This window comes from Macaca fascicularis, chromosome 6 (genome assembly GCF_037993035.2).
Source record: "Macaca fascicularis isolate 582-1 chromosome 6, T2T-MFA8v1.1".
NCBI lineage: Eukaryota > Metazoa > Chordata > Mammalia > Primates > Cercopithecidae > Macaca > Macaca fascicularis.
In genome coordinates this window covers 55,925,577-55,952,671 of record NC_088380.1, presented here as the reverse complement: position 1 = coordinate 55,952,671, position 27,095 = coordinate 55,925,577, and the positions used below count along the sequence as shown (strand labels likewise).

General features: G+C 35.8%; 2 pseudogenes across 1 annotated transcript; both read right to left on the bottom strand.

The window, feature by feature from the left end:
- Positions 1 to 10,267: 10,267 nt before the first annotated feature.
- On the bottom strand, positions 10,268 to 10,761 carry LOC102127909 (peptidyl-prolyl cis-trans isomerase A-like; annotated as a pseudogene).
- Positions 10,762 to 14,251: 3,490 nt separating this feature from the next.
- LOC123573880 (U6 snRNA-associated Sm-like protein LSm5 pseudogene) lies at positions 14,252 to 14,997 on the bottom strand (annotated as a pseudogene). The gene has a single exon (XR_012414533.1). The product of XR_012414533.1 is annotated as a U6 snRNA-associated Sm-like protein LSm5 pseudogene (transcript).
- Positions 14,998 to 27,095: the final 12,098 nt, after the last annotated feature.

Here is a 27,095-nt window from a genome sequence, read left to right as displayed (position 1 = left end):
GGAGTCTGACCTGGCTAATGTGGTGAAACCACATCTCTACCAAAAACACAAAAATTAGCCAGGCATGGTGGTGCACGCCTGTAATCTCAGCTACTCAGGAGGCCGAGGCAAGTAATTAAACCCAAGAGGTGGAGGTTGCAGTGAGCTGAGATTGCACCACTGCACTCCAGCCTGGGTGACAGAACTAGACTGTCTCCAAAAAAAAAAAAAAAAAAAAAAAAAAATTCTGAGAAAAGATCTGTGACTTCCATTCTCCCTTAGAGTAATTGTTAAGCACTCACAATTAGATGGTTATAACAACTATCAAAGGAAAACAATTCTTTTAGTAAATATTTTTCATCATTTTCTCCTTTCTAAGCCCTATGTGATGCACTAAAAACTGCAGAGGAAATCAACACGTTCTCTACCTCACAGCAGATTTCTTGGAGAGAGATGGGGAGGGGGGGAATTAGGGTTGCTAAATGTTGTCAACGTTGTAATATAACTCTCAAAGGGAGATAGTTACTGGGGAGGCAAAGTACTCAGGCTCAGATTTCAGGTTACCTAGATTTGAATTCTATCTTCATTGCTTCTTTTATGATTTGCCCAAATTACTTAAGCTCTTTAAACCACAGTTTCCTCATCCTTAAGCTAGGGATAATAAATAGAACTTATCTCATAAAATTGTTATGAGGATTATAAGTGATTATGAAGTTGATTAAATTTCCCCAGTGCTTCATACAAAGAAAGGACTCAAAGGATATGCTAGTTCACAGTAGGGGCATAGAAGAAGATATCCCTCCTCTTCTGGAATATAGGGTATACGTAACTGACCACTACAAAATTGAAGATAGACTAGAGAAAAGTTAAAAATGAAGAATCTAATAACTCTTTAGCCAAGAGAAAATGAAACATGAGGGAAAAGGAGAAGCTCCAAATGAGGTCCACATTTGTCATGGCCACTGAGTGGTGTTGCTGCTCAGGCAGAGGAAACCCAGAAGGAGGAGTCATTCTGTAGTTAGAGAGCACTTAATGAGATAATATTAGAGATAACTGAGGTTGAGTTGTTGGTACATATCTAGGTGCAAAGTCTCCATAAGTCTGGAATTTTGAATAGTTTTCTGGAGTCATCTGGTTATTGTTAAAGCCAAGAGAATTGGTGAGATCACAGAATAAAATAATGATCAATAAGAGGGAAGGGAAGAGAGGCAAGAATGGGACACTGGGAAGCACACACACTTAATTAAGGTTTGGTAAGGTGAAAGGTGTCAGCAGAGAATGTAAAGGTGAAATAATGAGAGAAATAGGAGGACATCAAGGAGAAAGTCATGTTTTGAAAAAAACAAAAAGGATACATTTTCAAGAAAGACTTTGTCAATAGTTTAAATGTCACAAAATAGTAGAGTATAATGACAATTTAAAAAAACAAAATCTATTGCTTGTGTTAATTAAATAACTAGTAACCTCGGCTGCAGCAGTTTCAGTAGAGTAATGAGAGTTTACACCAAACTGCAGCAGTGGAGTGAAAATAAGTGGGAGGCAAGAAGAGTGAGGAAGTGGAGGACAGTCTTATTTATTTATTTATTTATTTACTTACTTATTTATTTTTTAATAAAAATATTTTCCAAAGCTGTCTTTTTTGGAACTTCCAACATGTCTGCTTAAGAGCTTGTCTAAGTTGAATTCATTCGTACTTCTTGAACCTAATTAGTTTCTTTTTGTTGTTTTGTTTTTTTTTTTTCTGAGATGGAGTCTTGCTCTCTCACCCAGGCTGGAGTTCAATGGCGCAATTTTGGCTTACTGCAACCTCCTCCTTCTGGGTTCAAGCAGTTCTCCTGCCTCAGCCCAATTAAGTCTAAAGACGCTGCATATATTGGCAGGGAAAACCTAAAACACAAAGTCAAAATTCCAGTTATCTCCCTTCAGTGCTCAAATCAACAGTTCATTTGCTGCAAGGAATGGGAATCTGGACTCCAGGGAGAAGAATAGAGTTTTAGGAGGAGAGTTCTCGTAAAACTAATAGAAAGAGGGTTCTTTGAGATACCAAGGATTTGCAAGATTTTATTTACAGTGAAATGTTAGTTTCAGACAGGCCAGGAGAAATAGGTCTATTAAAGGAAAGCAAGAGTAGTTGGCCGAAGGAAACAACTTGCATTGGAGCCTGAAATTAAATATAGTAATGACCATGTGAGAGACCCATTTGACTCAAGTACTTCAAAGCATTGCCAGTGTTAGTTTCTGTTCCATAATCAAGTGGGGAAAAAGTGAAATGTCTTTGAAGAGCATTTCCTGTAGGTGACCTTTGAGGAGGTCCTGAAAATTCCAAACCTACAAATATTAATGGCAAAGAATAAAAATTTATGTAAAATATTTTAAAAAATCTTTCTAAATGGCAAGATATTATATATTATCATTGTTAAAAGACAAACAAATTGAGAAACATCATTAGAATTATATGCAGCAGACAAAATGGTCACTTTTTTTTTTTTTTTTTTTTTTTTTGAGATGGAGTCTCGTTCTGTTGCCAGGCTGGAGCACAGTGGCGTGATCTTGGCTCACTGCAACCTCCAACTCCTTGGTTCAAGTGATTCTTCTGCCTCAGCCTCCCGAGTAGCTGGGATTACAGGCACATGCCACCACCCCAGCTAATTTATGTATTATTAGTAGAGATGGGGTTTCACCATGTTGGGCAGGATGGTCTCGATCTCCTGACCTTATGATCTGCCCGCCTCAGCCTCCCAAAGTGCTGGGATTACAGGCATGAGCCACTGCACCCGGCCAAAAGGTCACTTTTTAAACTTAAAAATTATTAAGAAAACAGTGAAAACTTAATAGTTAAAAGAGTAGAAGATAGGGACAATTACTACACAAAAAAAGATAAACAACAGAGAAAGATAAATAAATTGCCAGTGAATATGTAAAAAGATTCTTAGCACCAGTGGTAGTTCAAATCCAAATAGCACTGAGTTAGCATTTTTAAACTAATAAATTGGCAAAACTTGTAGTTGATAAAACCCAGTGCTGTTAAAATCCTGAGAAAAAGGGCTATGCTCATGCAGCCTTGGAGCATGTGCACATTGATGAATTTTTTGGCGTAAAAATTAGTGGTTTCTATTAAAATCAGCAGTGTAATTCACAATCGCTAAGACATGGAATCAACCTAGGTGCCCATCAACAGTGAATTGGATAAAGAAATGTGATACATATATGCCATGGAATACTTTGCAGCCATAAAAAAGAATAAAATCATGTCCTTTACAGCAACATGGATGCAGGTTGACGCCATTAGGCTAAGCAAATTAACACAGGAATAGAAAACCAAATACCACATATTCTCACTTATAAGTAGGAGCTAAACATTAAGTACACATGGGCACAAAGACGGAAACAATAGAAACTGGGGACTACTCAAGGGTAGAAGGAGGGAGGGGGTAAAGGTTGAAAACCAACTACTATGCCTAGTACCTGGGTGATTGGATCAATCATGCAGCAAACCTCAGCATTACACGACATACCCATGTAACAAACCCGCACATGTACCCACTGTATCTAAAATCAAAAGTTGAAATTATAAAAAATAAAAAAATAAAATCAACAATGTTTATTTCTCTCACACAGCAATCACTATGATGTATTTGGAATAATATATGCATAAGGATGTTCATTGCAGTTGTTGTTTGCAAGGGCAAAGTGAAAACAATCTGAATAACCATCAGTATGACAGAGAGAAAGTAATTAATGGTACTTCTATACAATGCCTCATGCAGTCACCACTGACAGCATGGGAAAGAGATACATCTATTATGTACCACTAAGACATATGATTGCGTGATAAATGCAAGGTTCATGAATAAATAGTATGTATACTAGTATAGCATAGTTCTTTCTAAGAAAGAAAGAAACCATAACACATACAAGAATGGACAAGAAATTATTAACAATAGCTAAATTTGGTGATAAGACTGTAGGTAGTAAAAAGCCAGACTTTCATTTCTCATTTTAAACCCAATGAGTTATTAAATCTAACTCTACTGCATTCATTATCTTTATAATAAAATAAATATATATAACAATGAAACATAGTTTTTAAGTATTTGGGATATAAATTAAACATTAATATATTACTCCTCTTAAACTTTGTACTTTAGTATTCCAATTCTCTGTGAGAACTCTGAAAGCTTCATCTTCCACAGTTGAGGTAATTCTCTGGTGTCTTATTTTGTTATTTTCTTGCCCTGAGATTAGCAATGTCAGATCTCCAAACTGCTAATTCTTCTCTTTGGCAGATCAAATACTTCCTCTTAAAAAATTAATTTTTTAAAATGTATTTCATAGGATTTTTGTTCTCTCTCTCTGTGCATATGTGTGTGTGTCTGATTAGTCTTCATTCTCTTAAAATAGTTAGTCCTGATAGACCTCTTTCTTCAAAATTTGTCTCAGTTCTTTGGCAGTTTGCTCTTACCTTATAATTAAAGATCAATTTCTGACTTGTCTTGTTCTAGAAAACCTCAATGGAAATTACAGCAAGCTGAATAGGATATTAATTAAAAACATAAACCTGGTGAAACCTGAACGTAGAGGCTTCAACCCAAAGATGCTTCCTATAGTTGACATGGCCATTCATTCCTTTAAACCATCTATTTTTCTTTTGAATTACATTACCTTTAATTCTGTAAATTAGATGTTATATAGCTGAGGAAAACTGCTGTGAATAATTATAATACTCATTGCTGAATGATGTGACTTCTTCCACAAAGCTAGGCTATTTCTGAGGGAAATTGTACAATTAGATCTTTAGGTATTGTGACTTGTTTTGGAAATCGTGGTGGCCCTCCAGGGAGCTAATGAATCTTTAATTATTTAGAGGTTCACGTGAGACCCCTTACAGATATAAGCACATTAGCTCTGTAGCTAAGGGAACATTTAAAAACAGTAACATGAAATGTGTCAGACACACAGGAAAGATGAAGAAGCAAATAGAAGCTAATGCAAACAGAGGAACTGCCAGCTGTCTGTGGCACTCTGTAGCTCTCTCTGTCAGTATTTGGTTGGCAATGTAGACATAGTGAATGACTGCAATTACATATGTTAGGCTCATTCTGAAATGCGGGAACCTTTTAAATTTTCATGTAGAACCCTGACAAGCAAACTACATCTAGGATATACTTTGATAACTTTGAGTTGAGAGCCAAATTTTTTGAAGGTAAACCATCTCCCTGTTTTAAAGTAGTGTTTAAAATTATAAAAATATTAATACATCTGTAATATGAAATATTTAGATACAAATACTACAAATGAAAATGATTTTTTTTTTCACTTCTGCATCCATCTTTTCTCTTCTCCCTTTAGGGAAAACACTTTTGTGTAAAGGCCTCCAAAATATATGTAGAGGTGTGTGTATGTTAAAAACATGTATACATATAATGCATAACCAAACAAATGAAATATCCTAAACATATGGACCTGAAAATTGCTTATTAAATTTGGACTGAACATATAGGCATAAATGTGGTTCAGAACTGTCCAGTTGAAGCAACTTCACTTTGTTAGGTCAACAAAAGTTGGGGACACTAAGATCTACTCCTCTGATTTTGTTCTAGCATTATCTTAATGGAAATGTTTACTGAAATGGAAATACATGTAGTGGACATCGTAGTGGTATCTCAAGCATTCAGTGTTCCCTGCTCTCACACACACCTAATCAAACAATGAATTTCTCAGCTTCACAATGTTTAAGTGACATGAGTCCCATGCCCAATTCTTGGTCATTGTAATTGGTGCATGAAGGAGCATGTGCCTTCTGCTAATCAAATCAGAATGAAGTACAACTTTTTCATTCCATGATTGAAGAGGGAAATGCTTTTTTTCCCAAATGCAGCAGAGGAAACACGAGGTACTAGGAGTGGAAGTTGTCTACTCATGACATGATATTTCAAGCCATAGAATAAAACTGAGACCTAATTTCTTAGTTTTTTTCAGATTGTTATACCCAAATATCACAGCCTGGGTGGTTTATGAACAACATAAATTTATTTCTTACAGTTCTATATGCCAGGAAGTCCAAGATCAAGGTGTCAACAGATTCAGGGTCCAGTGAGGACTCTTTTCCTGGTTCATAGCTGTCTTTTTGCTGTGTCCTCACATGGTGGAAGGGGCAAGGAAGTTCTCTGAGGTCTCTTTTATAAGGGCACTAATCCCATTCATGAGGGCTCTGTCCTCATGACCTAATCATCCCCCGAAGACCCACTGCCAAATATCATTACACTAGCGAATAGATTTAAACATACAAATTTTGGGGGGATACAAACATTCAATCTATACCACTTAAAGTAGAGTGAAGAAACAGGGGGGACAAGAAGCATTTATTTTGTGTCATTATTATTAAACTTCTACATTAAACTATCTTGAGCCTATACTATTGTTCAAAATCTCTTTATTATATGACCCAGTTTGAATTTTGCTTTTTATTGTTTGCAACCAAAATTAACCTAATACATTAAAATGTACTATAATGTTAAGTCATAATTCGTCTGTACTAGTAGTATTTGCTAGAGTGTTTAGGGGAATATTTGCTTGTTAACTTTTTAATAAATATAACATGCCATGTTCAAATACATTTGGAAAATACTGAGCATTTCATACTTTTAGAGACTCAAAACAGGCAGCACATTTTTTAAAAATAAAAATAAAACCAAATAGCATTGCATTTGGAGAATGGTATAAAAAAAGATAATCTGATAAACTGGAGTTATCAGAACTCAGTGGATACTATGTGTTAGACACTATTATAAGCCATTAAACATTTTACAAGCTTGATACCTGAGTTAAAAATTAATAACCCAAAGACTTATTGGAAGAGAAGAGTTGACACATTTTTTATTATATTAATGACATAAAAATATCATAAAAATTAACCTCATTATATACAACAAATGAATGAACACAAAGAATATTAAATAACTATTAGAAAGTCTCTCTGATTAAGCACAGAAATAGGCAGTGCTTTTGACCAATAAATGGAGGACATACATTATTTTCAAATACCAAACAAAAAGATTCTAAATGTAAAGGTTTTAGACCCAAAATATGTTAGTCAATTCATGACAGCAGAAATTCAGCAGGTCATATTTTTGGGGTAATGTAAATGACAATAGAAATCATGGACTAAAGTGTAACAAACAAATAATATCTAGGCAGCTGGAAATTTTATTAAGATCTGTTAAATTAACTTCTGGACTAGAGCAAAAATCAAACTAAAATTCCTCAGGGAGTCAGGAAGGGTCAAATGGAGAAGCAGGGGGATTGAGGCAAAAACCCTAAATTATACCAATATTATCTCTCTCTTTTTTTTTTTTTTTTTTTTTTTTTTTTTCTGAGACAGGATCTTGCTCTGTTACCCAGGCTGGAGGGCAGTGGTGCGATCATAGTTCACTGCAACTGTGACCTTCTAGGCTCAAGGGATCCTGCCACCTCAGCCTCCTGAGTATCTGGGACTACAGACCCTCACCACCACCACACCTGTCTAATTTATTTATTTATTGTAGAGATGAGGTCTCATTTTGTTGCCCAGGCTGTCCAGTATTATCTTAATGTTATAGAAAAAAAGTAATTCTGGCCATATGTGGATATTATTGTTTGCAGTGGAATATCATTTCAGAAATTTGTGCCAAACATAAAATTAGTTTTCTAGTAGTAAAAAGTAATTAAACTCTATAAATTATTTTTACCCCTAGTATACTGGGAAATGAGCACATGTTCCAAATGGAAAAACTTGGGATGTCTAATGAGATGCTGTTTTCTGTCGCAGAAAATCTATGTAAAATGTTATTCCTCACGTGTACACAATTGATATTTGAGACAGCACATATTAACACTTCAAGGAGTAAAATAAATGTGTTGATTATATCCACAGTTTTCATATTTATTAATTATATGTTTCTTTTTTAATGTAATGCCTATTGAAAAACTGTAAATGGTTGTTTCTTAAAATTGAAAAATACTGCCTAAGATTTTCCTATATATTTCCATATTTCACTTTTCCTGTGAGGTTAGAATGAACACTTTTAGCTAAGACATTTAGGCCTCCAAATCCTAAACCTTTTAGAATGTTAGTTTATTACTTGGGTTTTACCTAAATTATTTTCTGCTGATTCAAGAACCTGAGGTCTATCCAGTTACATTTTTATTTTTTTATTTTTGTTTTTATTTTTTGAAACAAAGTCTCTCTCTGTTGCCAAGGCTGGAGTGCAGTGGCATGCTCTCGGCTCACTGCAACCTCTGCCTCCCGGGTTCAAGTGATTCTCCTACCTTAGCCTCCAGAGTAGCTGGGATTACAGGCGCATACTACCACGCCCAGCTAATTTTTGTATTTTTGGTGGAGATGGGGTTTCACTATGTTGGCCAGGCTGGTCTCAAACTCCTAACTTCAGGTGATTTGCCCGCCTCAGCATCCCAAAGTGCTGGGATTATAGGTGTGAGCCATCATGCCCGGCTGTATCCACTTACATTTTTAAGACCAGCCAGGCTTAATATATCTTTGTTCTTTAGCTCAATTCAATTTGTTGAATTTTGTCCATTGTACTTCATGTGACACAGAATATATCTTAATTTAAAAAGACACATGTTTGTTGAGCTATCTGTTACGTTTGTATATCTCGAAATTTTAAGAATATAAACCACAGAAGCCAATTATGGCTGACATTAACAATAAATAGGTTTATCACAGAAATAGTGGGGAGCTTGTAGAACTGTTGAGAAGGCTAGAAAGCCAGATCAAAGCTAGGCAGCCAGGAAATGTACCCCAAACCATGCTGTAGAACTCATCCAGGGAGGAAACCACTGTCACCACCAGTAAGAAGTAATGCTGAAGCTGCAGAGAGCAGCAATTGCAGCAATTGCTCAATCCTAGACTAACTGGGAAGCCACCAGCTCCACTCCCACTTGTTCGCTGTGCAACAGATATTGTAGCAACTGCTACATGGCCTCCACCAGAAACAAGAAAAAGCATCACTGAATCTGCTTCTTTTTTTATTAATTCTGAAGTCAAAGTTCAGCACTGGCAAACAGATTGGCAAAACCTAAATCATATGCTTATACCTTAGCTGCAAAGGAGGCTGAGAAAGCAAGCATTTGGCATTTTAGCTTCTAAAACAGGAGGTGGTTTCTTGTTTCCGTCAAAACTGATAGGCTGAGGAATTCCTCAAACACAGAAACAACATCAAATAATAAATATTCATGCTTTAACTTGCTCAATATCAATATAAACTTTCTCTTTTGAAAGTAAACACAAAGACCCAGGATTCCTTATAACAGAGTGCAACTATTTCTCTAGTAATTGAACATGTACCTACAATCTCTTGAACAATGAAACAATAAAAATTCTCCATCACAGCATGTACTCTGAGTCTAAGAATTCTGGGTGATGTCCATTCCTCTACGAAGTTCTTCAGTATACTCTCTTGACATTCTGCCATATATCATTTAAAAATTAAGTTAATCACCCTCAATAAGCCCTGTTTTAAAAAGAGGGATAAATGAAGAGGAAAGAAGGAAACTTGTTAAGATACATAAGTATGCACAAGACAATACAAGAGAAACAATGTGTTTGGATGTCAAGGCTCTCCTTTCTACAAGTGGCCACCAGGTCACTGTTGGCATCTATGGCCATATGCCCTCAGCTAACACCTCTGCTAGTCAGGGTTTTACCTTGTGAGATGCCCCAATATTCATTCCTGACAGAAAAATGTCCTCGATAATCTATTTGTGTGAGCATGCCATGGTCATTGTTAATTTCTTTCATTTTAAAAAAATAGACTCTATTTTTTGAGCAGTTTTAGCTTTGTGGAAAGATCGAGCAGAAAGTACAGAATTCTCACCTTTATCCCACCCCCAGTTTACATTAGGGTTCACTTTTTGTGTGGTACAGGTCTATGAGTTTTGCAAAATGCATAATGTTAACTACCCATCATTACATTATTACCAAAGTATTTTCAATCCCCTAAAAATCACCTATTTCAGAACTATTTATCTCCCTACCCATCCCCAAACCCCTGGCAACCACTGATCTTTTGTTGTTGTTGTTGTTACTTAGTTTTTATTTCATAATCATAAACTTAGCTCTGCAATCCAGCTAGGCATGGAAGGGAACCAGGAAAACGTGGAACCCAAAGGGAACTGCAGCGAGAGCACAAAAATTCTAGGATACTGCACGCAAATGTGGTGGAGGGGTGCTCTCCTGAGCTACAGAAGGAACGATCTGGTGGTTAAAATAAAACACAAGTCAAACTCATTAGAATTGTCCACAGTCAGCAATGGTGATCTTCTTGCTCGTCCTGCCATTCCTGGACCCAAAGTGCTCCATGGCTTCCACAATGTTCATGCCTCCTTTCACCTTGCCAAAGGCCACATGCTTGCGCCCAACCACTCAGTCTTGGCAGTGCAGATGAAAAACTGGGAACCATCTGTGTTGGGTCCAGCATTTGCCATGTACAAGATGGCAGAACCTGTATGCTTTAGGATGAGGTTCTCATCATCAAATTTCTTCCCATAGATGGACTTGCCACCAGTGCCATTATGGCATGTGAAGTCACCACCCTGACACATAAACCCTGGAATAATTCTATGAAAGCAGGAACCCTTATAACCAAATCTTTTCTCTCCAGTGCTCAGAGCACGAAAGTTTTCTGCTGTCTTTGGAATCTTGTCTGCAAACAGCTTGAAGGAGACGCGGCCCCAGGGCTTGCCGTCGATGGTGATGTCGAATAACACGATGGGGTTGACCATGGCTGACAGTACAGGACTCCCAGTGGCGGCGGCATCTGCAAAGATAACCACTGATCTTTTTACTGTCTTTATAGTTTTGCCTTTTCCAGAATGTCATATAGTTGAAATCACAGTATGTACCCTTTTCAGACTGGCTTCTTTCACTTAGCAAAATGTATTTGTCTTTTCTGTGTCTTTTTGTGGCTTGACAGTTTTTTCCTCTTATCACCGAATAATATTCCACTGTATGAATATACCAGTTTTAAGGTCAAAATTTACTACCCATGCAACAGTGTAGCCGCATTTTAAATTTTAAATTTAAAATTTTTGACTGTTCGTCTAAAGGTCTCAGGTATCCTTAAAGGCCAGATAGAAGTCTCTCATCCTCTAATGAAGGATGGATCGTAAAATGGAATACTGCTAAGAATCTCCCCTTGGGTATTAATTCTGCAAAAACCCAGAATCTCAGAGACAAGAGACAAGTATTTGGAGTGGATCATTAGATGTAATGAAAAAAGAAGTCACTTCAACATTCATAACAAAGATCAAAGATTGTTGTATATTTTATATGGGAGACACCAGACAAGCTTATACTTAGTTACTAGCTCAGAAGATACACCACCACATCCTCTAGCATGAGTACAACCTTTTAAGCCATTGTTTCCAGCTGGCACTGTGATTGAGTCTTTAATAAAATATTCGCCATTCTATAATAATAATTTTGGTCAGTGATAGGATAAATGGTGGACCGGGTAAATCCAAGAAATACTACTCATTTGTTATACAACAAACTCTTTGAATACAAGCAATGTAGAACAGGATATTATGGCAGTATGTACAAAGCACTCAATGTACCAATGGAGAGTGGTGATCAGAGAAACATGATGTCAGGTAAAGCAAATGTAATTCAAGGATAAATGTAGATTCCATTTACAAAATTCCCTGTTGCCTTTATCATAGGGGAGCACCAGTAAAATCAATGAGTCTGACAAAAGGTGACTGTTTATTCACCCAGGATATGTTATTGTGTGCTTAGCCTTGGTCCTTGTTGCTTGTATGTTGGACACCCAATAGTCTTGACAGCTAAATGGGCTTTGGTAAGGGACAGTGATAAAGTTCAACATGTTGCTAAACCTATGTGTATTCTCTACTACTAGCACCAATGTTGCTGTTTATTAGCCTTCTGAGCAAGCAATGTAGTGCCTGGTTAAAGAGGTTGTTTCATACCCTCATATCTATTTGATAACCTTCCTGATGATAGTTTGGTGAGCATTCATATTAAGCACAAATATTCTTACACTTCGGCTCATTTTCTGTGGTTCATCTACGTATTTTTTCCCCAAAACTCATTGTCACCAGTCCTACAATCTGTCCTTCCAAGTCCCTAATAATCTTTTTTTTTTTAAGGGAGTTTTGCTCTGTTGCCCAGGCTGGAGTGCAGTGGCGCAATTTTGGCTCACTGTAACTTCTGCCTCCTGGATTCAAGAGATTCTCCTGCTTCAGCCTCCCAAGTAGCTGGGACTACTGGCGCACACCACCACACCTGGCTAATTTTCATATTTTTGGTAGAGATGGAATTTCACCATGTTAGCCAGGCTGGTTTCAAACTCCTGACTTCAGGCGATCCACCTGTCTTGTCCTCCCAAAGTTCTGGGATTATAGGTGTGAGCCACCAGGCCTAGCCCCGAGTCCCTAATTATCTAGACAACTTATTAGCTGCCACATATAAATCAATAACATCTCTTCTTCTAGACATCATGGACAACCAATTACATAGGCTGAATTTCTTTTAAAATTGCATTCAAGTAGGTTATAATGCATAAGCAATCTACTTTTGGCTGTTACCGTGATGTTGTACAGTAACTTCTGTAAATCAGGCTGAATTTTTCCCTCACTAATCAACTGGCCATAGAGAACTTCCCATGAAGACATTGGTATAGATTATATTATTCCTTCCTGCTGATGAAGCAGGATAGTTATTTGGAAAACACTTATTTCATGATAAGCAGCTCAGTGGTCATTTTTTTTTTTTTTTCCATTGGTAGGATTTCAGTTTCTACAATGGTCCAGGATCAATCAAGAGTTGTTTAAAGAAAACATTTATTTTGTAAAAGAAAGAAGCATTTTGTTCCAAATCCTAAGAACCATAGTAGTGGTGTGTCAGGTTCTATTGCATCTGGATATAAAAACAAAGGGGCACAATATTCCTGACCAGTTGGAAATTATTATCTTGATCTCAATCCCATCAAAAGGTGGCAGCATGACAAGTCATAAAGTAAAAGGACCAGGTGATAAAATGAGGTCTCCAAAATCCAAAGCATCAAAGTTCTCGATTAGTGGTCAGGGCTGCAAAGTGCCATAATTTTTCACTTTGGAAGGCATATCTTGACCCTTCAAGGGAGGTGTGTCCCAGACATTAGCAAAAATAATATATTTTATTTATATTTCTAACAAAGTATGTTAGAAGATTACCCGGCAAGCAAGGGCAACCATAAGATTTTAAATCAAAGAGAATATCAATAGAAATGGTCATAATAAAAATTAACATAATGTAACTCTAATGCAAGAAAACAAATTACTCAGTGTGAAGCTAATAACGAGAGAACTATTGGAAAATTCATATTGACAAGTCCATATATTATGATGCATAATTAATCATGTTAGATTATCCTAGTTAAGATGTGCTTGGTTGAAATAGAAAACCTTACTAATATAGTGACATAACATAGTGATATTTGATTTTCACTCAACAAGAAGTCTTAAGACAGTTGGTCCCAAGAGTTTGCTTGGTATCTCGGTAGTGTCTTGAAAACCTAGTTTCTTTTCATTCTTTTTTTTTTTTTTAATCTTACACATTTTTGAGTTTATTCTAGAAAAATAAAAATGTATAAAGATCTAGTTAGACTACTGTGGTCAGTAAGAATAGGCTAAATAATTTATAGTAAATCCATTTGATATTATGTATACATTAATGCTGAAATATTTGACACAGAAAGATATTCACCATTTAAATTCAAAAAGCAACTTAAGTGGAGGGTAAAAACAGTATAATCACGATAAGCAAGTAAAATAAAATGTGTACTGAGAGTAGACTGAGAAAGTCTACGAAGATATACAGCAAAGCATGATCAACCTTCTCCTTTTTGCTTACCTATAATTCTACAATGTGTGTATATTACCTGTTTGCTTTTAATAGTTCTTTGACTTAATTTATAGAGTTCTATGCTCTTATTATCAGTTCCTTGATTTTACCTGAGTCCTAGAGTTCTTAGCTGTTTTTAGTATCCTTTACTTTAAAGCTCTGTCTCCACTAATTTCCTGGCAATTCAGTAATAATTACATTAAGGTAATAACCCTCTGAACCAATTTTATAAGCAAATAGATAAAATTTATATCTTTAGGGTAATTCCAATAGATAATTCCTGCATTTCTACAATGTGCATATATTACCTGTATATTGTTTGTTTTCAATAGGAGTTCATGGAATTTGAAATCAGTAGAAAAATCCTCATTACAAAACAACAGCATTTTAATTGAATTTTCTAAGTGATCATTTCCAGTTGTTCAAATGCACCTGTTCAAATCAAAGTTCATCATTTTGTTTGGAACAACTTTTGTTTGAGAATCAAATGGTCATGTAATTGAGAAAGCAAATAAGCATATAATGACAGAAAAGTAAGTGGCAAAATAATCACAATCTTTGTTCCACGGGCTACTGCAGTACAATAAATAAAATGATAGTTAACCAAAATCACCTTTATTTTCGTCTTCAAAGAAGAAGTTCTTTTCTTCTTTTTCCAGGATAATCATGATTAACTTACAAAAATGGGTACACACCTTCAAAGCACTTCCCTTTAACGGGAAACTTAGCTTTATGGGATTTAAACATTAGAAGGTGGGGGAAAAAATTCCATTTTCTTGTCGTTAAAAGACAAAACAGAATCTAGCGTAAGTCAAGGAACTCATTCACACTTCAGGTCCTTCTCCTCCAGGAACCAGCATTGTTGTATTATTTCCATTTAGCAAAATCTGATCTAATTTAGTAATCCTTCTTCCTTCTGGTGTGATTTCAAACTCAGTGACATCTTGCAGTACCATATTGACAAAGTCATCAAATCCTAGAAGAGTACCAACAATTTCTTTATCACTCTTCATCACAATGTGAATTCTTGATCCTATACATTTGTCCACAAACTCTAACGGTAGCAGCTGTGACGGGTTGGTAGTAGCGTCAGCCGCCATGGCTACGCCGGAAGTGCTTTTTTCATTCTTAAACTCTGCCTTCCTCAAGGTGCTCAATTTCATCATGAGGCCCAGTTATTTGTAAATAGCTGCTACAGCTCTAGATAAGCCCACATTTATTTAAAATTTTCCAAACTAGAAAGGTAGAGAAAGGACAAAAAATCCTTCCCTGATATAGCCTTCTTTTTTCTTAGGGGTAAAATCTTTCCCATAAGTTCTCAACATATTTTCTCTTATATCTCAGAGGTCAAATTTAGATCATAGATCTGCCTCTAAAACAATCGCAAGCAAAGGGGAAATAATATTACATGATAAGCTCAGACCCCTTCATGATTCATCAGTTAAGACTCAGGTTCTAGACATTAACAGCGATCTGTTATCAAGGAGGAGTGGGAAATAGCCATTGGATAGGCAGCAAGAGAATTTGCCTCAATCATATTTTTTTGTGAATACAATTTTACTGATAATTAAGAGTAGGAAGGGTTCATTCTGTTCCCTAGCTCTGTAATCTATTTAATGATTTTGATGATATAATCTGAAATAATCTCACTAGGATCTTTTCAAAAAATTAAACTGATTGATGACAAATTAGTTTTTGTTTGTTTGCTTTTTGTTTTGTTTTTTCAAGACGAGATCTCACTCTGTCACCTGCCAGCATGCCCGTCTACTTTTTGTATTGTTTTTAGTAGACATGGGGTTTCACCATGTTAGCCAGGCTGGTCTCAATCTCCTGACCTCAAGTGATCTGCTCACCTCAGCCTCCCAAAGTGCTGGGATTACAGGCATGAACCAACACATGCCACCAACGAGATAGTTTTTAATAGAGCTACTATGAGCTATTCTATTAATTGCTCTCAAATCTTGCAGAGATAGGCAAAAGATAAGCTTGAACTGGTCAGGAAATTGAGTATATGAGACAAGTTATAATGTCATGTGGCCAGGCGTGGTGGCTCATGTCTGTAATCCCAGCACTTAGGGAAACTGAGGTGGGCAGATCATGAGGTCAGGAGTTCAAGACCAGCCTGGCCAATATGGTGAAACCCCGTTTCTACTAAAAATACAAAAATTAGTGGGGCATGGTGGCGCCCACCTGTAGTCCCAGCTACTTGGGAGCCTGAGGCAGCAGAATTGCTTGAACCCTGAAGGCGGAGGTTTCAGTAAGCTGAGATGGTGCCATTGCATCCTGCCTGGGCAACACAGCAAGACTCTGTCTCTTACCAAAAAAAAAAAAAAAAATTTTTTTTAAAGGTCATGATAAACACCTTTGTTAGCCTCTGATCTTATAATAATTATCACACACACACAAACCAAACACCACACATAGAGGAAACAGTAAAAGATTAAAGGACACAGCTAAAACTACATTCGTATTATTACTTCCCAAAGTTCTAAAATTATGAGAAGGGACTATTGAATCTTTAAAAAATATTGATTATCCAACACTTTGTAATAACCAGTGTAATTTCATTGAAGGCTACTGAACATGGACATATTCCTATAATTTTTCTGTTATGGTGTCTGATTTGTGAAAGGAACAAAATTAAACACAGTTCCTTGGCATTTTTTCCCTCTTTCACTCTACTCATTGGCATATGTGCTATGTATGTTTATTGTAAAATAGGAATAAGATTCAGAGGTCAAGAATCAAAGTGAGTCAGAGTAGGAAAAGCCACACTTAAGTGGAACAGAAGGGCAGAGGCTGTCAAATCCCAAAATTAAAGGGTAAATTTAAACACAAGTAGAAATGGTTCAAAAGCTAAGGGGATCCTCATAGTTCCTGAAAAGCAAGTATTCACACAGGTAGCAGACTCTAATCTGCTGCAAGCCAATGTGCTATTCTCTTCGTGTTATTTATATCCTTCAGAACACCTCAAAGTTCCCAAGAGCAGCCAGTATTTAACTCTAAACTATATCATATATATGATATATTTATTATATATATGATATATATTTATTATTATTATTTTGAGACAGAATTTTGCACTTGTTGCCCAGGCTGGAGTACAATGGCTCTATCTCGGCTCACCACAACCTCTGCCTCCCGGGTTCAAGTGATTCTCCTGCCTCAGCCTCTTGAGTAGCTGGGATTACAAGCATGCGCTACCATGCTGGTTAATTTTGTATTTTTAATAGAGATGGGGTTTCTCCATGTTGGTCAGGCTGGTCTTGAACTCCTGTTCTCAGGTGATCTGCCTGCCTTGGCCTCCCAAAGTGCTGGGATTATAGGTGTGAGCCAATGTGCCCAGCCAACTATATCATATTTCAATTGTGTGGTGATAATCCTCATCAAAAGAAGTATTCATTACAGTCAGTGTACTCTGCTTATTTACCACTGAAGCTTAACACAAAATTGTTGAATAAACATGCATATTGAAGTACTCAGCTAGCTATTGAGGCAATACAGGTTTCTAGATTTACTCATTTTTTGAACTGTACACACATGTTCATGTGTGTCATGATAAACCCATGTGTGTGCATATCTTTATTAAATATTATATTTCTTTTTTACTTTTGTTATTATTATTGAGAAAGGGTCTCACTCTCTCACCCAGGCTGGAGTGCAGTGGCACAATCTCAGCTGACTTCAGCCTTGTTCTCCCAAAGCCCTAGACCCTGTAACATAACAGAATATGTATGTTTCTACTTTGTGCAAGATTGAAGCAGGAATACTAGATAGAACTGTCATCTTTTCCTATTGCATTTATTTTGGTGTGGAAAAATATAATAATTGGCTTCAGTCACTAAGTCTATTTCATTCAAGAATATTTAAATATAATCCAAAACATCTTAAGTACATTTTGTGATACAAAAGGATCGTATCTTCTATTTGGAAATATAAAATCCCAGGGTCCCACAGTTTAAGTATACTTTCCAGGGGTATGTATAAAACAAGAATCCCACTTCACAAAGTTAATAGAAAAAAATTTATGCTAATTGTATAATTAGAAGGAGAGGCTACTGATGGAGGATAAAGTGGAAATTTTCACATACTGCTAATTACATTTTAATGAAGTAAGAAAAAAATTGGAAATAGTATCCTATAAAACTTCTGAAATGAAATTATAGTTTGTCTCTGTCTCTCTCTCTCTCTTTTTTTTATTTCTTGAGATAGAGTTTCACTCTTGTTGCCCAGGCTGGAGTGCAATAGCACTATCTCAGCATAATGCAACCTTCGCCTCTCGGGTTTAAGCGATTCTTTTGCCTCAGCCTCCCGAGTAGCTGGGATTACAGGCATGCACCACCACGCCCAGCTATTTTTTTGTGTGTTTTTAGGGACCCACCATGCCTGGCTGTCTCCTTTTTTTAGAATTAGGAGAATGGATTTTTTCAACGCTAAACTGACTCTGTACTATGTTTTCAAGAAAGCAATATGGTGAAATGAAAGAGGCAGGATAGCATCTTTTGTTAGCTGGCATCTAGTTCTTTAAGTTCCATGAGTCTATTGTGTCCTCTCTACATCTCAAAAAGAAGAGAGAAGAAACCTGTATCTAATTAATGAAGCAGTTTCTTTCAGCAAATGTAATTGTACCGCAGGCACATCTCAAATGAAAAATCTTGATCTTGGCTGTCATCTTCATTTTACTGGGACTGAATAACCGGTTTTGCCTCTCAAAATAATAGCCAGTGTCTCTTTCTCATTAAAAAATGTGATCTTTTGCTTGATTACCTAATTATGTCACCTGCACCTTACATGAGGCAGATAGAAGAGTCTTCCAGTCTGCCTGAGCAGATCTACCAAAGTAGACTGCACGTACAAATTACCTGGGGATCCTGATAAACTGCAGATTCTGAGTCTGCTTTTGAACAAGCCCTCAAGTCAAGCTGATGGTATTGGTCCCAGAATCCCTCATTGTGTAGCAAAGTATTAGAATCAAAAAATGGGCAAGTATAAGGCTGGGCCCGGTGGCTCACGTCTGTAATCCCAGCACTTTGGGAGGCCAAGGCGGGTGGATCACCTGAGGTCAGGAATTCGAGACCAGCCTGGCCAACATGGTGAAACCCTGCCTCTACTAAAAATACAAAAAATTAGCCAGGTGTGGTGGCATGCACCTGTAATCCCAGCTACTCAGAAGGCTGAGGCAGAAGAATTGCTTGAACCTGGGAGGCAGATGTTGCAGTGAACCAAGATCAAGCCACTGTACTCCAGCCTGGGTTCCAGCATGGGCAACAAGAGCGAAACTCCATTTAAAAAAAAAAAAAAAAGGCAAGTATAAACACGGAAATATGGACAATTGTAAGCAATATTAGAGAACTGCAGAAAACAATTTTTTAAGTGGTGTGTTTAACCTATTTAGAATAAAACCCATTAGGGTCCTAGGAATTTCTGGAACTGCTTTACTTGTGAGAAACATGATCCTAAGATGCCCATTTGTTTATCAGTACATCAATTTTCTCCTTCTTAAATTGGTATAATTATTTTCTTCCAAGAAGCCTGGCACATTTTTGTTGTTGTCATTGAAAGAGGGCATATAAGGGTTATGGCTGCTATTTGGAGAAATGCATTAGAAAATAAAAAGCTTGAAAAAGTCATATATTACTGAGAAAAAAGTTGAATGAAAATAAGAAAGATTAAATTGAAATAAATAATGAGTCAGTAAGGTATGCACTGTTAAACACTTGATGAGATTTCCCTAGTATTGACATGCTGATAACTTGAAGTAACAATGGGAGAAAAGGTCAATCTGAATTCTTAAAATGTTGAAGGCTGGGAATAAGAAGTAATATATCATAGAATCTGATACTAAAATTTTTATTTATTTTATGGGAGAAAAAGGGAGACTAACAGACAATAGGAATAGGAAAGAATTAATAGAAATAGCAAAAAGAAGTGTATCTGCAATTATTAATATAATACAAGAGGAAACTGTGTAGAGCTATTTAAAGAAAGATTGATAAAATTTAGATTTATGGAGAAATATCCTAATAAAGACATTATTTGTAATCAACTGTTCATAATTATTATGTAATTCTGACAGTTTTTAGGATATAAACATAAGGCAGAATGATCTAATATAAAATGTATAAATGCAACAACATATAATTTTGCTTAGGAAATTGAATAAATAAAGTCGTGATTTAGGATTTGCATTAATACAAAATTTTAAAAAATGGTTTACATTTTGTTTGAAATGGATGATAAATAGGAAAATAGTAATTTAGTACATTGAGTAATTTAGTACCTTTGTCACCAAAGAAATATAAATTGAAACAATAAGATGTCTTCTCACATCTTTGCCAGATTTTTAGGTATAAAAACAGTGGTAGCTGTATTGGTTAGAGAACAGAAACATGACACTTTCATATATGGCTGATTAGAGCAGAAATTGGTGTCATTATTTCTGAGATGTAATTTGAGAATATGTACCATCAGCCTCAAAGATGATTATGACCACGATTCACCACTTTCTTGGAAATCATTATTAATGCATGTATAGATTGATGTTTACTGTAGTATTACTTAACATAGTGAGTTGAGTACAACCTTCACTTCCAAAAAACATGAGGTAGGGGCGAATTAATTAAATATACAATAACAACGAGCTATAACAAAATGCAGTTACTTAAAAGCACATTTATAAGACTATTAATGGCAATAAATGTGATTTGATATAATGTTTTCAAAAATTAGGGAATTCTATTCCTAGCATTGTGGTAGACTAGATTTGCTGAATCACTATCCTGCTATATAAACTCTACAAATACCAGATAAAATGTACATGTCATTTTTCAAAAGTATATTACTGACTTGAATAGAAATTAAGGTGAGCCGCATAGGCCAAGCATAAGGAGAATACATAAATCCAGAGAGGTATGCAGACTCCCAAACCAGGACTTCCAGACTTCCATATGGAAATCCAGACTTCCATAAGGACAGTCCTGGCCCTAGTACCCTGAGCTTCAATTTTTATGACCACCTGGAATATGGGAGAATGTGATACAAAACCTAGTGCCTGCTCAGTATAATAGTCTTACAGGAGAAAACTGCTGAAAGCCAGAGATACGAAGGACTATAATTTCAGTGAAAGAATAAACTAGATAAAAACCTGTTCCTCAGGGGGAGACAACCACGAAATTTTCCTGCCTCAAACTCGGCGCTATTTAGAGGAAAAATTACAAGGCCATCTTCACATGAATTTGTGGTTTAAATTTTCACTGTTAGTATAATTTCAAAAAAAGCCACACATCAAACTGTTAATTTATTTTATAGTTATCACATGTTGGTATTACCTCCAAACACAAGACAAAGGCAAAGTGTCTTCGGAGAAACCCACATTCACCCCATGTCTCAAAGTAAAATTTCACCCAAAATGAGGAAAAAGTAAGACTCTTACAAAACTCATGAGGAAATAAACATCATGAGCAGAAACAGAATTATGCTCATAAAGACTTCAGATATTAGAATGATTATATAACTATAAAAGCTATGTTTAATGTGTTTAAAAACTCAATGAGGTGTGCCAGGAATATAAATGTGAGACGGTGTATGTATCTTATATTAAGCAGATTGAAACTGAATTTAAGAGATCTTTTAGAAACAAAAAACATAATGAAAATTAAAAACTCAATGGACAGGTTAAACACAATATTGGATAGAACTAAAAAGAAAATAAGTGACTTGGAAGTTAGACCAAAAAATTATGCTGAAGACAGTACAGAGTAGGAAAGGAAAATTGATATGTGAAATAGAGTTTGAAAAATTAAAGTATCTAATCAGATATGCAAAAGAAAAAATGAATTTGGGAAAGGTTATATATAAGGTTATATTAAATATCTGAGGGTTTTTCATCATTGGAATTCATTAATGTTCAAGGAAACCTGGAAAGTTTTCTAACACATTGAAAGAGCTTTAATTGTAAGTTCCAAATTCTTCTTAGAAGAAGAGAACCAGCAGGCCCAGACATTTTTACTGGAGAGTTCTATCAAATATTTTCAATAAATGGATTATTTCCATTTTATAAAAACAACTCCAGAATAAAACAAGGTCCTTTTGTTAGTTCATTTTATGAGGCAATACAACCTTGATACCAATGTTATCCAAGAAATGTGTAAGACAGGGAAATTAGACTCCAACTTTCCTCATGAGCCTAAAGGCAAACATTTTGAATTAAAAAAAAGTCAGCAAATTAAGTTTAGAAATCTATAAAAAAGATGATATAGTATGAAAATTGTGTTTATTCCATGAATGCAAGGATTTCTAACAACAGAAAAAATCTATGTGTAATTCATCACATTAACAAGTTAAAGGAGGAAAAGCAAATCATCATTGTAGGAGGGGCAAAAAGTAAATTCGATAAAACGTAATACTTAACTTTGACAAATCTTGTTTAGCAAACAAGAAATAGAAGAGCTTTCAGTGTTTGCTTGTAAATCAGAAACTATTCTTGGTCTTTCAAGCAGAGGTGATTTAATACAGGTGATTGATTACACACGTGATGGAAGCCAAACCAGGCTTGGTGAGTCAGCAACTCAAGAGCAAGAAGCCAGTACTGCCCCTAGGACTAGAAGGATAATGGGAGAAGGTGTTATCAGAGCCAAGAGGCCAGGACTTCAGGCAGGTTGCTAGAGCTGATGGGAATTGGGTCCACGGAGGGAGGGGCTATCTGGTGGGAAGTAGCCCTACAGAAAAGAGGCAGGTTTTTATGGCATCCCTCACTGGATAGCTTGCTGGGAAACTGGAGGGCAAAGGAGACTGGGAAATAAATGTTATTTCCCTGAAACGTGGAACAGAGTTGGAGAGTAATTCGGGAAGGATCTGGGGGCAAATTTGTCAGGACCCGAGACATGATTGAAGCAGGTAGGGAAAAGAGATGCTGGTCAAAGCAGGTAGCCTTTGCTGGTATTTCAAAGTCCTAGTTTTAAAACTCAGAGGTAGATACATTATTATCTTATTACTAATCAGATATTTTGTATGTATTTAATATATATTTATATATTACATATTTATACTTCAACACTTTTATGTACACTATAATCTCATAATAATAAGATTTTCTATATTAATGATATAATCATAATAATGAGTTTTCTATACTATTATATACAATATAGAAATACAGAAATATAGAAATGTACCTCTATTTGAAAGATAATTTGAATATGAGGCAAAAAGATACCCCCAAAGTAATGTATAGTTACATTACAAGAACTGAATTTAAGAAGGAAGAAGCAAATTGCAAGACATAAGACCAAGTCTCTTTAGTAATGATCATTCGAAATCCAACTGGCATAAATTTAGGGACACACAACTGGATTGCAATGTAACTAAGAAAGCTTGTGTGTCAATAACCATATTTATCCTATGTGAAGACATGATAGTTTCATAGGAGAAGGTTAATTGGCAGGGAGTCTGTAAAAGAGAAGTTTGAATAGATGATTGAGCTATATACTTGTCAAATAATATCTAAAGATAAAAAGAGATCTAGTTCACAGAGGCAAATCTCTGATTTTTTTTTTTTTGGATTAACAGAAAAAACATTGGAAGGGAATGTATTAAGATTTTAATAGTGACTATTTCTGCCAATGGTTACTGTTTTATTGTTTACTCTTTTCGGTATATTTACAATGTTTATTAATAAGTTTTTATTATTTAAAAATGAGAAAATAGCAATGAGGAATTCAGTAAAATAAAATTTTTCAAAATTGTGACTGCTATGATTATGAGCCAATTATGAAAGAAAGACACACAGATAGAAATAGGGTGACCAATCTTTCAATTTACTCAGGAATGAAGGATTTTCTGGATGGAGAATTTTTGTTGCTAAAATCAGGACAGTAGGGGACATATTGGGACTGTGGAAAAGCCCTACAGGGATTTATTTCCAAACTATGAATTTCTATCTTGTTCTAGAGACTTGACTGTCTTCATAAGTAGGTAGAATAGATGTGGTATTTCTGGAATGAGATTTAAAATCTTTACATAGTTTGCCCTATTAAAAGTAGACACGTTTGTGAGAGAATATCATATACTTTTGAAAGCTAATGTCTTAATTAATTTGCTGCTAGCAAAGCTCTTGAAGACTGTGATGTAACAGAGATTCCTAGGTATCAGTGAAGTTATGGAGATGACAAAAGGGAAGTTGAAAAAAGAAGTTGAGAGATAAGCATGGAAATCATTTTCCAACGTCATTTTTCTTCATGTTTCCAATCTCCATTTTCCTATATTGAGAAATGAACATATGTTTTCTAGAGATAAAGTTCTAGAAATGAACTCTGACATAGATATTTTAAAACCAATTTCAGAAACAAAATAATATGTGCACCTAGAATAGTTTTCTTTCTTTCTTTCTCCCCTCCCTTCCTCCCTCCCTTTCTTCCTTCCTTCCTTCCTTAATTCCTTCCTTTTCTTCCTTTCTTTCTCCTTTCTTTTTTTTTTTTTTTTTTTTTGACATGATCTCACTTTGTCACCCAGGCTGGAGTGCAGTGATGTGATCATAGCTTATGCAGCATCTCTCTTCTGGGCTCAAGCAATCCTCCCACCTCAGCTTCCAGAGTACCTGGGGCTCCAGGTGCATGCCACCATGCCAAGCTAAATGACTTGAATTTTCTTACATATCTTGGCCCTGTAGAGTGGTTCTCAACCTTGACTGCACAAGTCTATTACCTGAGAAAAGTTTTAAATAACCTAATGCTCAGGTCACACCCTAGACTTTAGGGGTGGGACAAGCATTAATATTTTTTAACACTCTTAGAATTAACAGCCACTAATGTTGTAGCACTGCAATTCCTATAAAGAGTACAGATGTGAGTAGATTTGTTGCAGTATTGTTGTATGCATCTGTGTTCATGCTGCTGATAAAGCCATACCTGAGACTAGGCAATTTAGAAAAGAAAGAGGTGTAGTGGACTTACAGCTCCATATGAGTGGGGAGGTCTCACAATCATGGCAGAAGACAAGGAGGAGCAAGTCACATCTTACATGGATGGCAGCAGGCAAAGAGAGAGCTTGTGCAGGGAAACTCCCATTTTTAAAATGATCAGATCTCATGAGACTTATCCACTAACACAAGAACAGCATGGGAAAGACCCATCCTCATGATTCAATTATCTCCCATTGTGCCCCTCCCACAACATGTGGGAATTATGGGAGCTACAAGATGAGATTTGGGTGTGGACACAGAGCCAAACCATATCAATTGTCATCATTCAAGGCAGATGAGTATGTAGAAATCTATCAGTTGTGAGGAATTGGACTAAGTTTAAGAGAGTAATAATTAAGACAGAAGAAATGTTTGGTCCTGCTTAAGGGCTAGGATAGATGAGGCACAATAGAATCATGTGAGGAGCTTTAAAAATGCCCAGGCCCTACTCTGTGTCAATTAAATCAGAATCCAGAATGTCTGCTTGAGTGTGTCTAGAGTATTGGTAAAAGGAAACAGTGATTTTGATGTGCAGCCAGTTAAGAACTGGTATCCTCAAGGATCATGATGTGACACAGCTGTTTCAGAAGGGTAAATCTCCATACTCCCACTCTAGAAGAGGAGAAAAGGCAAAATGACAAAACAATCAAGCAAAAGGGCTGGAAGAGCTGGTAGATAACAGGGTGTCAACTTGACTTAATTCAGCTATTTGGTAAAGATTAGCTGGAGTAAAATTTTACTTAAAGAAATTCCAGTTAGTCAAATGGGATGAATGTCCTTTTGTGAAAACCATATCATGCTTTTTGAATGATCTGAGAAAGACTGGAAGCATTAGTATAGATGAAGTATATCCATTTGCTCAATGGGAAAAGATTTGTTTTATTTTATTTACATAATGTGATATGCTTGGCCACCTGGAGTAGTGCCTGAAAGGGGATGTAAAATGGAAAATGTAGTCAGTGAGACTGATTAATAACCATGGGCAGAAAAATAGGCCAAGTGGAAAAACTTATTCATATAATTGCTTCATTTTGCTGACTGCAAAAGGATTTGTTTTGGAAGTGATTTCTGCTATTTAACCTAGTGGATTGATAGATCACAGAAAGGTCTTAGAAATGACATTACATAATTTTGTTCATAACATGAAATTAGCTTGAATAAACAAATGTAATCATTTTTTGTATCTACCTTCTATGACATTTGTCTTGAGAAATTGTTCTATAACACAAACAGTCACTGTGAAAGGAAGTAAAAAGATAACAGAGGGCTTTCATAATAATCATGGACTCAAGATTATCAAATTTTAAAAAGACGTACCTCATTTTCCTTTATTTAAAAATAAAACAAATGAGAGGAAACAGAAATAGCTCATAATTTTATTTATCTGATAAAATATGCTGACATAAAATATAATTCATGCATCCAGTAAGAAAATCAAAAAATTAAATAAAGGTAAAAATGAAATATAAAATTCTCCTTCCTCTAGTCTCTTACCCCCAAACTTCTAGAATCTCTCCTTAAGATAATCACTGTTGACAATTTCTTGAGTATCTTTTTAAAAATGACGTTAATGCACATCCCCCATATAGAATATAGATCTTAAACAAGATAGAAAATAAAATTTTATCTTTTAGTATTACACAAAAGGATGTTCAGAACTATGCTTTCTATTTTTTTTTTCCTAGACACGAGGTCTTACTGTGCTGCCCAGGTTGGTCTCAAACTCCTGGGCTCAAGCAATCCTCCCGCCTCAGCCTCCCAAAGTGTTGGAATTACAGGCATGAGCTGTTTCACCCAGCCTAGGCTTTCTATTTTTGTTTAATAATTTACCTTCAAGATATTCTTACTTTTAACAACTGTATTGTGTAAATATGCCTAGGCTTTCTATTTTTGTTTAATAATTTACATTCAAGATATTGTTATTTTTAACAACTGTATTGTGTAAATATATTTTTTATTTAAACAATGGGCTGCCAATAATATTAATGACATATCTTGGTTTATGTATTTTTACAAGATCCTCCATGTGATAAATTCCAACCTGAGAAGTTGCTATAGAGCATATGCATTTAACATTTTTTAATTGCTGTGACCTAATATAATCCTAAAACACAGTCTTAGTTTATATTCTTATGAGAATGTTTAATACCTACATTCTTGTTAACATTGACTGCTATTGCATTTTAAAGATTCATTAATTTGATTAGATTGATGTTGAACATCTTCTATTACTCCTGGCCATTTGCATTTCTTTTT